This window comes from Diabrotica undecimpunctata, chromosome 5 (assembly GCF_040954645.1).
Source record: "Diabrotica undecimpunctata isolate CICGRU chromosome 5, icDiaUnde3, whole genome shotgun sequence".
NCBI lineage: Eukaryota > Metazoa > Arthropoda > Insecta > Coleoptera > Chrysomelidae > Diabrotica > Diabrotica undecimpunctata.
The window spans coordinates 70983990-71002613 of record NC_092807.1 but is presented as its reverse complement, the minus strand read 5'-3'; the positions used below and the strand labels follow the sequence as shown (position 1 = coordinate 71002613).

Here is an 18624-nt window from a genome sequence, read left to right as displayed (position 1 = left end):
TTTCTTCTTACCAGAGCAAAACGGCTTCAGACGTAATCGGTCAGCAATGAACAATATCGTAGACTTACAAAGTGATGTCCAAGAAGCGTTAGCAATGAATCAAATGTGCATAGCTATTTTTTTCGATATAAAGAAAGCCTTCAATACGTGTTGGAGATTCAACATCATTAAAAAATTGCACGCATTCAATATTAGAGGACACTGCTTAGCCTATATCGAAAATTTGTTAAAAGACTTTTCCTTCCAAGTAAGAGTTAATAACATTAATTCTGATTTTTATACTGCAGAAAACGGTACCCCACAAGGCTCAGTACTTAGTCCTACCCTATTCCTAGCTGCCATAAACAACATATTAAACAAATTACAGAAACCTCTCAAAGCTCGCCTCTATGCCGACGATTTAGTGGTATACATTAAAGGAGCACAAAAAGAATCTATGTGCAGAATAGTACAGACATTTTTAACCCAACTAGATGAATGGACAGCTAGTACAGGCTTCGAATTCTCCGTTACAAAGACAACTGGTATGGTGTTTACGAAAAAATCATGCATTACACCAGTCCTTTATCTTCACAACAGCATTATTCCCTTCCAAAACTCCGTAAAATAAATGGATCAAAAACTTTCCTGGAAAAAGCACATACAACATTTGGCGCTAACATGCAACAAAGGACTCAATTTGCTTAAAACCGTATCAAATTGTTTCTGGGGTTCCGACTTCTCTACACTACTTCTTCTGTATAAAACACTAATTAGATCCAAACTCGATTACGGTTCAATTGTTTATGCCTCCGCAACCAAGAGTACCCTAAAACCATTAGATGCAATCCACAATGCCGCACTTCGGATCGTTCTCGGAGCTTTTCACACTTCACCCATAGAAAGCTTACATTCCGAAACTGGAGAACCATAATTGCAGTATAGGCGGGCACTTTTAACACTTTCACACGCTTCTTCTGTAGCTGCTAATAAGGATCATCCACTCTTCGAAAATACTTTTTCTAAAAATAATCTTGACTTTTTCTTTAATAAACCTCGTACTGGAAAACCTTATTACACACGAGTAAGATCAATTCTGAATAATTTTGATATAACAATCCCAGATGTATTTCACTGTAACATCCAACATCCGACTCCATGGCTGATAAGTATCCCAAATTGCAACACCTCTTTAATAGAGTTGTCCAAAAAATGCAATAACAACATAATAATCAAAAACAAACTAAATGAGATTCTAGAACGAGACTACCTTAACTGCACAAACATCTTTACCGATGCATCTAAATCTACTGATGACATTGGTTGTGCTTTTGTTACTCCAACGTCTACTTTCAAATTTAAGCTACCGCCTAGCTCAAGTGTTTTCACTGCCGAACTGTTTGCTTTGTACCGTGCCCTAAAACATGCAAACCTCTCAAGAATTTCAAAACCTCTGTTTCTCACTGACTCGCTCAGCTCTCTTCTTGCAATACAGCATCTGTATCCTAAACAGCCATTGGAGCAACTAATAAAAACTGAACTACAAATCGCCCAAGAGAACCACATAACTCCTAAATTTATATGGATCCCATCGCATATAGGAATTATCGGCAATGAAGAGGCAGACAGTAGTGCTCGTGATGCAGTAACAAGTGCGGAATCTGAATTAGTGTGTGAGAGTGTGTGTAAAGATCTCAAATCGTTTTTTAAACAAAAAGTGATGGGTCAGTGGCAGCGCGAATGGTTTCTATCGCATTCTAAATTAAGATCGCTAAAACCAGATACACGACAGTGGAAAACTAGTGCTAGCACACGGTTTATTCAAACGGTTCTAACGCGCCTACGTATAGGACACACTAAGATAACACACTCGTATTTACTTTCGGCCAGTGAACGCCCGCTGTGCGACCTATGTGTTACGCCTCTTACCGTCGTCCATTTGTTAATCGAGTGTCCAAAATACCATAGAGAACGTTCCGTAAACAATATACCAAATACTCTACCAGATTTATTAGGAGAAAACTGCCACGTAAAAATCTTATTAAATTACCTAAGGTCAATTAATATCTTGTATCAGATTTAAAGTTTTGTTTACTGAGTAATGCCGCTAATAACCTTTTGGTGGATGCGGCAATATTTCTTCTTAATAAAAAAAAAAAATTTCTTAAATGATGGTTCTGAAACATTAATTCGGAATTACGTGAATAAAAGTAAATCTGCTATAGATCTAACAATTTGCTCAAGAGATATCTATTATACGTGCTATTGGCACACCGAAAATATAAGTCTGGGTTCAGATCACTATCCAGTAGTTATTGAGTTTATACATGATAGTAACGTAAATACCTATAATGATAATAATTATATAATTAGAAATATAATTAAATGGGATATTAAAAAAGCGGATTGGGCAGTTTTCTCTGATCTCTTAAACAATGAAAAAAAAAGATAATATAGAAGAAAATATAGAACAAGAATATCAAATTTTTTACGATTCTATAAATGAAGCTAGTAAAATTAGCATTCCAGAGAAGAGAAAAATGACCAATCCAAAATTTAATAAACCATGGTGGAACAATGAATGTAGGGAGGCTATTAAACACCAAAAAGAGGCTTTTATACAATTTAAAAGAAAATCTAATCACGAAAATTATTTAAAATATCGGCAAGCGGAAGCTAATAAAAAAAGAATTATTTTAAATAGTAAAAGAGCCTCATGGAAAAATTTATGTAATAGTTTAAATAAAAATACACCTATTAGTAAAATATGGAGTGAGATTAAAAAATTAAAAAATGCCTATAAGCCACCTAATAATCCAATAGTAGAAAATGATTGGACCGAACTATTCTTTAACAAAATTACGAGACCTTGGGTCATCGAGTAGGAAATTACATATACAACGAACAATGCAACGAATGCAATCACCGAAGACAGTACATTTCTAACATAAATATTTAATTTGAAAGAACTTAAAAATTGTTTAAAAAATAACGAAAACTCAGCTCCAGGAAAGGACAGTATTCACTATAGTATGCTATATAATTTACCTATTAAAAAAAATACAATTTCTGAATATAATAAATCATATATGGGTAAGCATGGAATTTCCAAACTCTTGGAAAGAATATAATATTATAGTCCCAATTCTCAAACAACATAAACCCGCAGATTGTCCAGATTCATACAGAGGCATTTCGCTACCGTCATGTATCTTAAAAACGTTAGAAAGAATGATTAAACAAAGATTAGAATTTTGGTTGGAGAAAAATTCCCTACTCTCTACAATGCAATTTGGATTCAGGAAATCATGCTCAACAATGGAAAACTTATCACACTTGATACTGGATGTCTATAACTCATTTTCTAAGAAGAAATCCGTCGTGGCTACATTTGTAGACGTAGAAAATGCCTATGATAATGTTAATTTATTAATACTATATCAACAAATGAAGAAAATAGGAATCCCAGATATACTGTGCTGGAAAATTTATAAACTGTACAGTAATAGAGTTTTGTATATTCAAATTGAGAACAAACTAGTGGGCCCCAGGATAATAAACACTGGGATACCCCAAGGAAGTATCCTAAGCCCAATATTATATGCTATTTATACTTCGAATATTGCTAAAAGCATAGTAAATAGTAACCAAGGTAAAGTACTACAGTTTGCAGATGACATATGTATTTACGTAGACCAAGAGGAGGTAGAAAATGGTTGCAACATGATAAATGAAGTATACAATTATTTACTTGTTGACTTGGATCAGTTAAATTTAAAGATATCTGTAAAGAAAACACAAGTTTGCATATTTTCCAGAAAACAAAAACTTCCAAAGTTAGTAAAAATGGAAAACTTACAGTTTAAAGTTCAACCTAAAGTTAAGTATTTGGGGATGATACTAGATAGAAAAATGAGCTGGAAAGATCATATTGAATATGTTGTGACAAGAGCTAAAAAAGGTTATAATGCATTACGAGCAGTAAGTCACATAACTTGGGGAGCAGATGTTAATATTTCATTAATAATGTACAGATCATATATAAGATCCATTTTAGACTACGGATGCATATTTTACAACCAAGCAGCCAAAACTCACCTGAAAAATGTAGAAGTGTTATCAAATAAATGCCTTCGATTATGTATCGGAGCTTTAATAAGCACTCCGGCATCTAATTTAAGTATAGAGTGCAATGAACCACCACTGCATTTAAGAAGAAAAAGTCTATGTGAAAAGTTTATAATTAAAACCATTGCTAAAGAGAGTTTAATAGTGGATAAGTGTCAAAAACTTTTTATACATGATCTAACGAGTGAATACTGGCAGAAAAATTCTACTTTACTACTTGTTGAAACCTACAACAACTTGCGCCAATTTAAAAATAAATTATACACATCAAGAATATCACCCATATTTCAAATATATCTAAATAGTATTTCTAATATACAGCCAATTTATATGAGAGATTACTCGAGTTTCCCGGTGAATCTAAGGAACTCTATGTTTAATACGGATATAGAAATAGTATGCCCAAAATATTACCAAATTTATACAGATGCCTCAAAAATTAACTCTAAGGTTGCTGCTGCTATATGGGACCCTAAAATACAATACAGAGAAGAAATAGGTCTAGATGCAGATACCACGGTATTTACAGGAGAACTAATAGCAATATTAAGAGCAATGCAGTACATAGCAACGATCAACAATAATGATAGATTCGTGATACTTTCAGATAGCAAAAGTGCTCTAACTAAATTGGAGAAGTGGACCGAACATTACAATCATATCATTATAGAAATAATAAAAAACTTTATTGGACTTAAATCTAAAGGTAAAGAAATATCGTTCTGTTGAATAAAAGCCCATTGCAATTTGAAAAATAATGAAATTGTAGACAAACTAGCAAAGAGTGCTACAGAATTAGATACTAACTATGAATATAAGTTAACACTAAATGACGCCTATGCTTATATTAATATTAATAAAATCAACAACTGGAAAGAATGGTATATTAATTCCAAAAAGGGACTGTATTATAAAACTATCCAAACAGAGATCCCATCTAAAAGCTGGTTTAGTGACTATCAAGGCAACAAGGTCTTAATATCATATATATGTAGACTTAGGTTTGGCCACTCCTTAGTTCCACAACATAAACATAAAATAGGACTGTCAGACACAAACTGTTGTGAATGTGGAGAATTAGGATCCGCAGGATATATGATATTAGATTGTAAATTAAAAAAAAAAGAAATAGATTATTTTATAGATCAAATTTATATTACACAATATATAATAAAACCTTTTAATCTACAAGCTTTGATTGCTACTAAAGATAAAAGTATCTATGAGATCCTAATTAAACACATTATTAATATAAAACTAAAATTGTGAAATTTTATTGTGAAAATTAAAAGATGAAAAGAAAAAAAATAGGTACATAAAAAAATAATAAAAAAAAAAAAAAATTTAAAAAACACACAAAGAGGGCCTAAACCTCCGAGGTGTTGAACCGGGTTTATGCCCTAGCGCTGTGTAAAAAGAAAATAATATATATATATATATATATATATATATATATATATATATATATATATATATATATATATCTAATTTAATAGTTATTAGTAGTATTAGTATAGCATACAAACAAACAAAAACGCTCACCAAAATATATATGTAAGTACCTGTATAATATATGTGTGAATTACTATTGTAAATCATTATTATCAAATAGGTTATAAATATAATGAGTATAAGAGATATAATTATAAGAGTAATTTTAGTTCGGCTAATGGATTAAGTCCACAGTCAAAAGAAACCAACAGCACACACACAAATAAGACTTCTTAAAATCCCATTGGCCAATTCTTTTTTGAGATAAGTTTAATTTTTTATAAAAATTCTTAAATATTTATAAATTTTAAAGGGCCAGAACTTTTTTCTAAAAAAAATAGAGATTTATTTTTAATTTTTTTTTTAAATAGAGATTTGTTTTTAAAGATTCTCTTGTTGGTCAATGATATCTTTATGTAGGAATAAAAATAATTGCTTAAAAAGTTTTTCAACTCCTTATTTATTGGTTTGAATTAGGGTCGACTTTTGCGTTATAAACTAATTAAGCTACAGCGCTCCCTATGCAGTACACATATTTTTAACTTATTGATTCTTATGGCTGAAGTCAAGACCAAGATTAAAAAAAAAGTTTTTTAAGACCAATTGAAGTGGAGCTTAATTTGTTTAAAAAATCACAGCTGCTGTGTTTATAACAATTAAGAATTAAAATCGGCGCCTTTCAGTAAGGCCTACATATTTTTTTTATTATTTAAAACCCTATTTATAGTTAAAAAATGTGAGTAAAGTTGATTGTTTTTTCGAATAGCCGAATTGGCTCGGTGGTGGGGGATTATTACACCAAATATCATGGCAAGTAAATGACTCGACGGAAAATATTTTACTTAAATATGTTAATTATCTGACAAAACAGTGTTTTGCTAAACACAGTGTCATAATTTTCGATACAAAGAACAAGGAACTAAAACAGCTGAACGTCTTCGTCGGCAAAAATCTAGAGTTCGTCGTCAATTTTTTTTTATTATTTCGAAGTAACTCAAAGTTTGCAATAGTAAAATTTAAAAAGTCTATTAGGCTCTTGAGTCGGCTTGAACAGTTCAGAAGTTCTTTTAAACGTTATATTTTTAGCAATGCGAGTGGTCTGGTAGTGTTGACATTCTGTGAGGATGTGCTTGATGGTAATAGGAATATCGTTGCAGTGGAAGCATAACTGTTGGTCTGTAGAGGACGTAAGATGCCCGTGTGTCAAACGTGTGTGTGTCCTATTATCAATCTTCGTATTATCTTCTCTTTTCTGTTCAGAGATTCTAGGGATAAATAGCTGTTAATATTAGGTTGTATTTCTCTGAGCTTTGTGTTTTTGGTGATCCAAAGTTTCTGCCACTTATATTGGATATTCCTTTCGAATTTTGATTTTATATCTTCTTGGAGCTGTATGTTGTAGACGGGTAAGTTGGATGTAAATACTTCTTTTGCAGAGCTGTCAGCTATCTCATTTCCTTGGATGCCATCCAAGAGAAGGCACCAATATTATTGTTATTGAAGTTCTTCGGGAAGTGTAGAAATGGATCGATTCTAGTATTTTTTGCACTAGGTGATGCTGATTGTAAATATCTTTTAACGAATGAATTGCGGATAAGGAATCGGTGCACAGAACTACACTTTGATGATTGTCAAAAGGGAACTCGAAAGCTTTTGAAATACTAAAGAGTTCTCCTGAAAACATTCTACATTCGTAGGATATTCTGTATTGTCCTAATACTGTATCAACTGTAGTGACAGAACAGCTAACTTCATCTGCGTTTTGGGATGCATCGGTATAAAGTACCTTATCATATTGGGATGTATTCACAATATCCTTGAAAGCTTGTCAGAAAATGATATTATTTGTTTGTTGCTTATTAAACTTACAGAGGGAAGTGTTTATAAAAGGATGTGTTCTAGACCATGGCGGGAATTCTGATTTTATACATGCAAGTGTTTGAGATAATTTGGTATCTTTGACAAAAGGATTGTAGAATCTGTGGTGTTGAAAATATACATCTGGGCGAGATTACGAGTCTAGGTCTTGGCGGAGTCAGAAGATTAAATGCAGGGTTAGTCGGATTCGATGAAATTCTGCTAGCATAAGATGGGGTAGTTGCTGCCTCCGAAGGTAAGGGAGGAGTTCATGAGATTCTCAATAGAGACTTTCAGTGGGACAGGATCGAAAAGATCCTAAGCAAATTCGGAGAGCAGTGTTGAGAACAGAGTTTAAAGATTGTAGTAAATTATTGGATGCGGACAAGTAAACTATACAACCATAGTCTAATTTGAAACTGATATAGCCCGATATATTTTGAGTAGTACACTGTCATCGACATCCCATTGATGGTGGGACAATGTATTTAACAAATTCATTCTGCTTAAACAGTTGCCTTTTATTTCATCGATATGACGACGTCAGGTGAAATTGTTATCGACCTGCCGTCGTTAACAATCTCACCTGGGTGATATTATTTTGGGTATTTCTGCGCTGTTGTATCCCTTGGTGAATTTAATTATTTTGGATTTATTGGAAAAGAACCTGAAGCCAGTTTTCTCGTACCACGTAATAAGGGACTCGATAAAATTTTGTAGAATAATAAAGATGATGTTGTAGCTGTGGATTTTCGTTGGCAGTATACAATAAGGTCGTCTGAATATAGGACAAATTTATCATTGATGACTAGTAGAAAGAGGGTAACTCAAAGTAGAACCTTGGGGTAGACCATTTTCAGTGACATAGTTGTCGGATAATACCCCGTTAACTGTGATTCTGAAATTTCTATTATTTAAAAAGTTGTTTATAAAGCATAATATGTTCCCCGTAAGATTATTTTCTACCGGTTTTTTAAGAATAACCGACTTCAATGTTATATCGAAAGCACTTTCTATATTAAAAATTACTGCGATTACGTCTTGCTTAGAGGCCATATCATTTGCCATATATGTTTGCAGGATCACTAAATTATCAGTGGTGCTTCTATTAGTTCTAAAACCTGACTAAGCAGGGTTAAGGATATCGTTTTTTCCTAGATACCAGATTAATCGCTTGTTAATCATTTTTCCAATAATTTGCAAAAAGTACATGTTACTTTGATACAGATACTTTGACTTTGAGTCATTATTTTATTGTCATGAATTAAGGCGGGGATTTTGTAGGCGGTGCTTTGACCTTTCATATGTTTAATTTTGTTCCTAACTTGACTTGGAGGTGTGTCGAAAAAAAAAAGAAATGATATTAAGGTTCCATGAAATCTTTTTGATTTGCTTTATGATACGTTTTGATTTAGCTTTCGCTAATTTAAATTTGATTAGATTTTCATTAGTTCTTGTTCGTCTATATTTATTTAAAGCTTTCTTACATACACGAACTGCTACAGCGCAGGAGTCATTCCACCAAGGAACTAACTTTTGTGTAGGTTTAACAGAATATTTTCCTATATATTTTTGAGCGGAGTTAATTATGCAATTGGTAAACTGATCAACTAGGTGGTCTATGTTATATTCACATTTAATGGAATTGACTTGCTCTCGGACGTTTAGGCTGAAAATCATCACTGTCGAAAAGACTATCTAATGGACACCATGTTAGAGATGGACCTAGTTTTAAATCACAAAGGCTGTGATCGATATTTAAGAAAGTTCCTGAGGATATATTGAAGTAGGTGCTACAACTAGTATTGAGTAGAAATATATCTTCATTGCTAATTATGTTTTCTATAATTTTTCATTTGCCAAATGTGCTGTTTGATCCCCACGTTGTACTGTGAGCATTAAAATCTGCTACGAGGATGAATGGGGATGGGAGTTCTGCTATTAAGTTAGAAATTTCTGTATTAGTTAGCCCCTTATTGAGAAGTAAATAGATATTGCAAATAATGATTTTATGAGGACACCAGAGACAAACAGACACGATCTCTAAATGAGACAAGTGATGTTAAATTTTTCGGAATATATATCTAACGATACAAAAATAGAAGTACCACCACTTGCGCGTAGGAGTGTAGATCTAATCTGATGATAGCCTGTAATTTTTTAGGTACGAATTTTGGGTTTCCTTTAAATTTGTTTCTTGTAGAAAAAGAATATCGGGAGCGGTCTCTTGGATGAGTTGTTGGATATGTTCTAGACCCATCACAAGTTCATCATTATCACAACACTATCATTATCACAATTACATGGGATTAAAGAGAAAGATGATACAAGAAGAAAAAATACAGCTCAGAATTAAAAAAAATAGAAATGTATGAATGAGATTATTTTAGAGAGTTTTGGGAAGTACGGGAAGTATCAGACAGAGTAAGATTCATCGTCACTGGGAGCTGTTTGTGAAAGACATGGTAATGGTAATATATCGTTATTTTCTGCAGATTTAACATTGTATTACTGTCTACTTTATTTCATTGATCATGTAAATCTGTTTTTTATTGTTCTTTGAGAAAGGTGCGGTTATATAGAAATCAAATTGTAAACTTTGGGGCTTCATGGTAGTGGTCACTGCTGATTTTAGTATCTTCTAAAAACGCAAAAAGATCGTTTAAGAGTATATTTTTTTGTGGATTTTTATTGTAATATTCGGTAATGTTAAGTTTACTAATATTGGAGATACTAGTATCATCCGTTTTTCGCTTCTACTTTTTGGATTTTTTTTAAATTAATTCATTGGGGATATAAGGCGGTTGCGTTTCAGAAGTTTTAGCTAACAGAGTTTTAGGAAGACTAGATTCGTCATTAAGTGATTCCGAAGGAGGTCTTTTTTGGCCTATTAAGGTTGGTCCAGGTGCTGATTTTACTGCAACCGTGTAAGATATATTACTGTTGGTGGTTGGGTTTATGTTGGTTACAATTTGGTTTGTTGACATTGTTCGATTTGACGCATTCTCGTAGTCAAAGACCACGGTTCGTAGACTTACTACGGTTGCCTCTTCCGACTAACCAATGAACATTAAGCCCGAAATTACGTCACGAGAGTACAGTAATTTGAATCGTAACATTGTTAATCGTCGTTTTTATGTCTTTGATGTGTGGAAAATAGTAAAGATAGTTATGAAATAAAGATGTCTAGTGGATTGTAATACTTAATTATGGAAAACTGTTAATATGTAGGCAGTTTGATACTTAAAATTAATCAGAACCGGTTGTTAACGTTTATCCAATGTTAATACAGGATTTTACGTAAATCTAGGACTTCAATCTCCATTTTACACTGAAAATTTGTCGCGTATACTGAATTTCCATCAATACTAGATTAACTATTCAATGAATTACCGAATTACATAACTATTTTTTTCCATTCTTTTAATATCTTTCCTTCAAACTACAGCCTGTGCATGGCATTCTAATTTCATCAACATTATTATTACGTTAATACACAATGAAATTTTAAAGTTTTAACCTACCTTATAAAAAGATACGAAGACAATAGGTACTATGTACAACTACAATAAATAACGATTCTTCGATAATTCAAAATAAGTTTTTGTAGAAAACAACACCAAAATTTCAAATACAAAAATATAAAGTAACCTGAGATATTTGAGAAACTATAAATAATACAGCAAATAATAAACTGAAAGATAATTACCACGAACAAACTGTGATAATAAATGGGTTTTGTATTCTTGTATATTCTGGTGACGTAACTCAAGCATCCCCACCCCAGTCAGAAGAGGCAACCGTAGTAAGTCTACGAACCGTGGTCAAAGACAGCATCTTGCATTTTGTTTGTATTCATTGTTAAGTGTCAAGGCGGCAACTTATCATACACCATAGTGATGGAAGTTGCCTAGATATGGAGTAACTGGTTTAATACCCAAAATTGTTGTTATTTTGTTACATGCACTTATAATATTGTTTATGCAAGTTTAGCGATCATATGCTCCCGCGAAAGTACACGTATATAGTTACACTGCACTTTGTTATTGTCCGGAATAAGTATAAATCGCAAAACAAGTTTAAAAACTATTTAATAACACGGTAATTTACGATAGAAATTACCATGTTAGACGATAAAAATAAACAAAAACTCATTGATTATTTATGTATGAAATTGCAACCTGTAGGTTTTCGAAGTAAATAAGCCGAGGAATCTGATCTTATCAAAACTGCTTTAGAAACTTTAGAAACTAGAAATACGAAGAAAATGTGATACAAGTGGTAGTATATATAGTATATATATATATATAGTATATATATAGTGGTATACATCGCTTAGATTCTTAATGTCACTCTTAGCATTAATGGAGAAATCGTTAAGGAAAATATAAGACATTTCAATGAACTCTCTTTTAGATTTATTGTTCTCAAGGTGGAGAATTGTAGTGTTCGTATAGTCCATGAGATGACCAGTGGAATGGACATGTTTGGCTAATGCACAACGGTCAGGGTGAAGTCGAGAATCACTTTTGTGTAGTGTAATACGTGATTTCAATAATTGAAATGTTTGACCGATGTAGGAATTGTTGCAAGAGAGACATGGAATTTTGTAGACAATGTTACTAAGCCTATCTATGGGAGTCTTATCTTTTATCTTAGAATAAAGATTATTAATTGTTAGGGCTGATCTACAAGCCACATTAAGTTTAATGTTGTTATTATTATTACCAAAGCTATTTTCAACACTTTTCAGAATCCTTGTTAACCCCGGAGTGATATCTCTGAAATATAGTAATGAAAAATATTTGTTGATAGGAGTATCCGAGGCTGGGTTCCCACTTAAGACATCAGGATCAGCATTGTTAGTCGCGAAGGAAGGTGAAATATCTTCGTTATGGATAGTATTAAACAAAATCTTATTCACTAATGGTGTTGGATAAGCATTTGAAATAAAAAGTTTCTGAAGGATTTGTAGGTTTTTTGTATGAAATGAAGTATCTGATTGTTTTATTACTTTATTTTTCATCTGTTTGATTAAGTTGACTTTGGTAGAATTATTATGGTATGAGTGGTAGTTAAGGTATCTACCAGAATGGGTCGGTTTTTGATACCAATCTATTTAAATGTTGTTGTTTTCCCTGATCATCCTTATGTCGAGAAAGGGGACGGACCAATTACCATCTTCCCTCTCTATAGTGAACTGGATGTAGGGGTCATAACCATTAAAAGTATCTAATAGTTTATCTACCTTGTCATTAGGTATAGCCATCAACATATTTTTTAATAAATGGAATTTTAAAGGATAGTAAAGGAATGACCGAGTCTAATACATAATTCATAACGTAAGTTGCAATGATAGGAGAAATCTTTGCTCCAATAGGGGTACCGAAAGTTTGTTGATAGAATTTACCATTAAATGAGAAATAGATGTTGTTAAAGAGAAATTCGACGATGCTGATGAATCTGTCGTAAGACATGGAATAACAACCTCTAATACGGTCCCAGTTGATCTCTATTGATGTCAAACATATTCCTAGATGAACGTTGCTGAATAAGTATACAACGTCAAGGCTAACGAGGACATAATTTGATGGTAGTATGTAGCCATTATATTTATTTACCATCTTAAAGAAATATATATATATATATATATATATATATATATGTATATATATATATATATTTATATATATATATATATATATATATATATATATATATATATATATATATATATAAGAAATACTGGATATTATTGACTGTCGATATAAACAAACAACACAGTTTATTAGGGCTGCAGTCAGAAAGTTTGGCCGGAATGTTACAGGAACACTCTTTTGACTTTTAGTCTAGCTTTCGGAATTGTTTTATTCCTTTTTCAAGACACTGTAATTAGAAGAATGTGTAAATATTTACAATATATCACAAATTGTCAGTGCAACTTAATAGTCGTCGAGATTATTTATATAAAGCTATGACACTCATCATTAATGATGAGTGTCATAGCTTTATATAAATTACGATAAGTATGATCGTATACGAAAAGTAAAAAGGATGATCAATTTAATGTGTTTGTTAAAATTTATTTGTAAATCGATCAGCAAAAACGTTATGCAGTACTGGATTATTTCGGTTTGATGACACTGCTGCTGCATATGTTAGGCTTAGATATTGTCTTCTGAAAGAAAGAGGAAGTTCCCCAATTTCCCAATAGAGACTGTGAATGGGTCTTGTGTAGTGAGCACCTAATGAAATACGTAGACATCTATTTTGGATAATATCCAGTGACTTTAAATGTGTTTTTTTGGAGGAGTTATAGACGATGGCTCCATCGTGAAGTTTTGATTGAATTATGAATTTGTAAATAAGTATTAAACTCGCATAATCGGCACCCCAGTTTTTAAAGGCAAGTGATCGTAGTAAATTTATACCAGGTAAATAGGATTTTTTCAGCTGTTGAATATGTGTCTTCCAAGTTAATTTTTTATCAAACGTCATACCCAAGAATCGGATTTCTTCTACATAATCTAGTTTTTGTTCGTGTAGATATAATTCTTTTGTTTGGATTTGATTTCTCTTTGAGAAACATATTGCTTTCGTTTTTGAAGTGTTAAACTGAAGTCTACTTGTAAACTACATTCGTTTACAAATTCCCATCTGTCAATAAACGCACGTGAAAGCCAAACAGGGTCGTACTGAGGTATATTATATGATTTTTAAAAATATTTACTTTTGAAACTATTAGTGTAAGAATTTCTTGAAATTTAATCACTGTGAGCAAGATTTAATGTTCTATTGAAGGCAAATGTGCTAAAATAAAATATTCATTAACTGAGAGATACATAACAAAGTAAACATTTTGAATAAAACAGCAACACGCTACAATTTGAATTTAAACAGACTGGCAAGTTTGGATCTGTAACATGAGAATCTGTCTGGCTTAAGGCAATAAATTATATTTAATAGCCTCTTGACGAATGAGAGGGCGAATATCAACACCATTCCAGATGGGAATTTGCTAAATGAATAAACTTAAGCTGGCCATTTCTCAATGTGTGTTAACGCTTTTTGAATGTGATCGTGAATCGTTGCTATGTTTTTTCCTCTACAGAAAATAACTAGGTCGTCAGCGTATAATCTAATTTTGACGGGGTTTTTAATTTGTGTTAATATCGAATTTATTGCTACTAAGAATAAAGTTGTGCTTAAGTTTGATCCTTGTGGTATACCATTTTGTTGAATTTTTGTTTGAGAATATGTTCCGTCAACTCGGACTTGAAATTGTCTGTTTTCAAGAAAATTTGAAATGTATTTTAATATGTTATCCCTTATTAACTAGTTTTTAAGTGTTGTAATGATTGAGTATTTCCAAAATGTATCATATGCTTTGCTTATATCAAAATATATTCTAAAACACAGAGCTGTTTTATTGAGAATGCTCAACAAGGTTTTCTAAAGTTGAGCGATATTTTCGGAAACCACATTGTTCTGGAATAATTAATTTGTTTGATTCTAAATACCACATAAGCCTATTGTTTATATTTTCTAATATTTTACCTCTGCTACATGTGAGTGATATCGGTCGATATAACTGTGGATGTGATTTTGGTTTAGTTGGTTTTAGAATAGGTATTATGATTGAATTTTTCCATAATTTAGGAAACACGTTTTTAATATTGAGGGCTTAAATTTTTAAGAAATATAAAAGGTATTTTGTCGGGTCCAGGACAAGTGTTTTTACAATTCTGAAATACAGTTTCTAATTCTTTCTCTGTTATTGATATATGTAGATCATTATTGTTTTGATCGTAATATTCTATAGGATTTTTTTCTTCTTTTATTTTGATATCCAAGAAATTTGAAGTATAATTGAGTTACTTGAGTTATATTCATAAGTAGATGCTAGTATATTGGATATTTCTTCAGGGCTTTTATAAATAGTGTTTCTTTGAGTTGGAAAGTTGATTGATTTGTGTGGTTTGGATCTAGACATTTTGTTGACTTTTTTCCATATATTTGTTATAGGAGTTGAACTATGTATTGTGGTGACATATTCTCTCCATGAGTCACGTTTGACTTTTTTAATGGTATACCTTGCGACTGCTCTTAATTTTTTAAATCCTACAGGAAAATTCTTGAGTATTATGTCGTTTGAATTTATTAAAAACTTATTTCGATTGTTTTAATGCTTCTTTGCAGTCATGATTCCACCAAGGTATTGACTGATGTTTGTGATCGTACTTAATTATTCCAACGTACTTATTTGCTGATTCTGTGATTACGTTTATCAGAGAGTATATTGTTTTGTCTATATCTACATTGTCATTTAGGTTTTGTAGATTGTTTTTAACGTAATTTTGAAATTCTGTCCAGTTTGCGCCTTTTAAGTTCCATTTTAGTTATTGCGAGGTAGTTGATTACTTATTATGATAGGGTAGTGATCACTATCATATAGATCTGGTAACACATCCTACGTAAGAGTATGTGTAATTGATGGTTCGCAAATACATAGATCTATACTAGTGCCTTCACCTGTTTTTATGTCAAAGCGCGTATGTTGTCCGTCGTTAATGATATTTAAGTTGACTTCTATTATTTGTTCCATTTTTCGACCTAGAGATGTTAGTTTTGCTAAACCCTATAATGTTCTGCGACTGCTCTTAATTTTTTAAATCCTACAGGAAAATTCTTGAGTATTATGTCGTTTGAATTTATTAAAAACTTATTTCGATTGTTTTAATGCTTCTTTGCAGTCATGATTCCACCAAGGTATTGACTGATGTTTGTGATCGTACTTAATTATTCCAACGTACTTATTTGCTGATTCTGTGATTACGTTTGTCAGAGAGTATATTGTTTTGTCTATATCTACATTGTCATTTAGGTTTTGTAGATTGTTTTTAACGTAATTTTGAAATTCTGTCCAGTTTGCGCCTTTTAAGTTCCATTTTAGTTATTGCGAGGTAGTTCATTACTTATTATGATAGGGTAGTGATCACTATCATATAGATCTGGTAACACATCCTACGTAAGAGTATGTGTAATTGATGGTTCGCAAATACATAGATCTATACTAGTGCCTTCACCTGTTTTTATGTCAAAGCGCGTATGTTATCCGTCGTTAATGATATTTAAGTTGACTTCTATTATTTGTTCCATTTTTCGACCTAGAGATGTTAGTTTTGCTAAACCCTATAACGGATTGTGTGCATTGAAATCTCCAATTATTATCATAGTCATAAGTCATAGCTCATAAGTCACGAGCTTTGTTGTTTTTGAAGTTGGTTTCGTGTAAACATAGCAAACTAGGTTTATGTTTTGAAATTAATATTTTTAACATTTCTAAATGGGTATAATACCCATTTATGTTCCACTGAATTAGAGAGTTAAAAATGATATATTAATAAATTTCTGTAGCTGCATCTTCTTCTAATGTTTTTTGTGGTTTGACATTTTGAACTGATTTTACTTTCTTCTCTTTATTTTTTGGTTTAATAAAAATAGGTTTCTCTGTAGATGTAGTAGCTGGTGGAGAGATTTGGGAGATTGTGCGTTTGTTTTGTGCTTTGCTTGTGTTTATATGCGTTGTCTTATTGTCTAAAACTATTTTTGGATCGTTGGTTGTTGTTAAATCTTTTTTGGTTGGCGGCATGTGTGGTTTTTCTTGTTGGGTAGTTTGTGGTTGGGTTTCTTGTTGTGTGCTTTCTTGTTGTGATTGTTGTTATTTAGTGTTTGTCTGGGTTTTTTAAATTGATATATTAGTTGTATTTTCAATTGGGTCTATATTTGGAACTGGATTATTTGATGTTGAATTATCTGTTGTAATCGCGGTAGACTGTCATCCTGGTGCCTTAGTCGTGGACTAATACACACCCTGATGCGCATCGCCCCGGCTTTAAACATCCTTTTATATTTCTATATAATTATATATATTTCTATATATATATTTCTTATATATTTCTATACCGGATGTTAGGACGTCAAAATCCTAGCATTCCGCCATCCAGGTCCTAGTCAGACCTGACGCCTTCTGTGTACCAGACGCCTGAGACGAGCCAGTGTTCTTCGAAGCTTGAAGTTCTGGAAGCCACGGAAGTCCCAGAGTAGCTACAGTCACTGCCTGCCCTACCGATATGTGGTCCGCGTCAACACGGAGGCCTCGGGCAAACTTGCCTACGTAACACATTATAACTTTCTATATTTACAAATGGTTTACCAATTGTACCTTTTACCTTTGCGAATAGTTTACTAATTATTACTTTTCCATGTGTATTAATTGTAACTTTACATTTTTGCAATTTGTTATTAATTATATAATTATAAGTACCGTTTCATTTTGAAAATGGTTTATTGTATTTTTATCTATGTAAACTTTTTTAATTTTTTAATAAAATTTACCTATTTACAGAGTCTCCAAAGGGAGGGGGATGTCATCCTGGTGCCTTAGTCGTGGACTAATACGCACCCTGATGCGTATTGCCCCGCCTTTAAACATCCTTTTATATTTTTTTTGGCCGAGAGATCTGAAAATGCCATATAAATACTAATATGTGTATAAATATTGGACATTTTTCAGCTCTCGGATCAGTCGATAGACCACGGCCTTACCTAGAGCACGTACGCTCTAGGAGGTCGCCGGTCGGAGCTCTGCTCCATTTGCTACCGCAAAAACCTTAAGACTCTGTAGATAGTCTTCTTCACACATCAGAAGTTGTTTTATTTTCAACGATGGTTTACCTAATTACCCATCTAAGGAGTCTTTATCAAGACTTGGAAAAAATCCACAATATCCAAAAGTTAATATGGATAAATGCTTAGGGGTACTTCATACATTATACATGAAGCCCCTAAGTAGAGCGTACAGCAAAGTGGATAATTTCATAGGTCCACTCTTGCTGCAACGACAAGACATTGGGAAATTTTTTGTTAAGTGGTTGGTTTGCTTACATGTTTTGCAAGCTTGGTTATCTAATGATAGTTAAATCCTGTATATCGTTACCTTATGTGTGATAAGAAAAGAATCAGGTAAGGGCTTGTTATTTAGTGGAGATATGTATGTTTGGCGTCTGAAACTCAAAATATGCTGGAATTGTGGTGTTGATGTGCCTATTCTTAAGAATGTTATAGGTGACAGAAGATTAAATCCATGTAATTTTATAGCAGATATTA

General features: G+C 32.5%; 1 protein-coding gene across 3 annotated transcripts in view; it reads left to right on the top strand.

Annotated features, from left to right (window-relative positions):
- The window catches only part of LOC140441382 (uncharacterized), a 670394-nt gene that overhangs the window by 69595 nt on the left and 582175 nt on the right, over positions 1–18624 (top strand). The window lies entirely within an intron of this gene.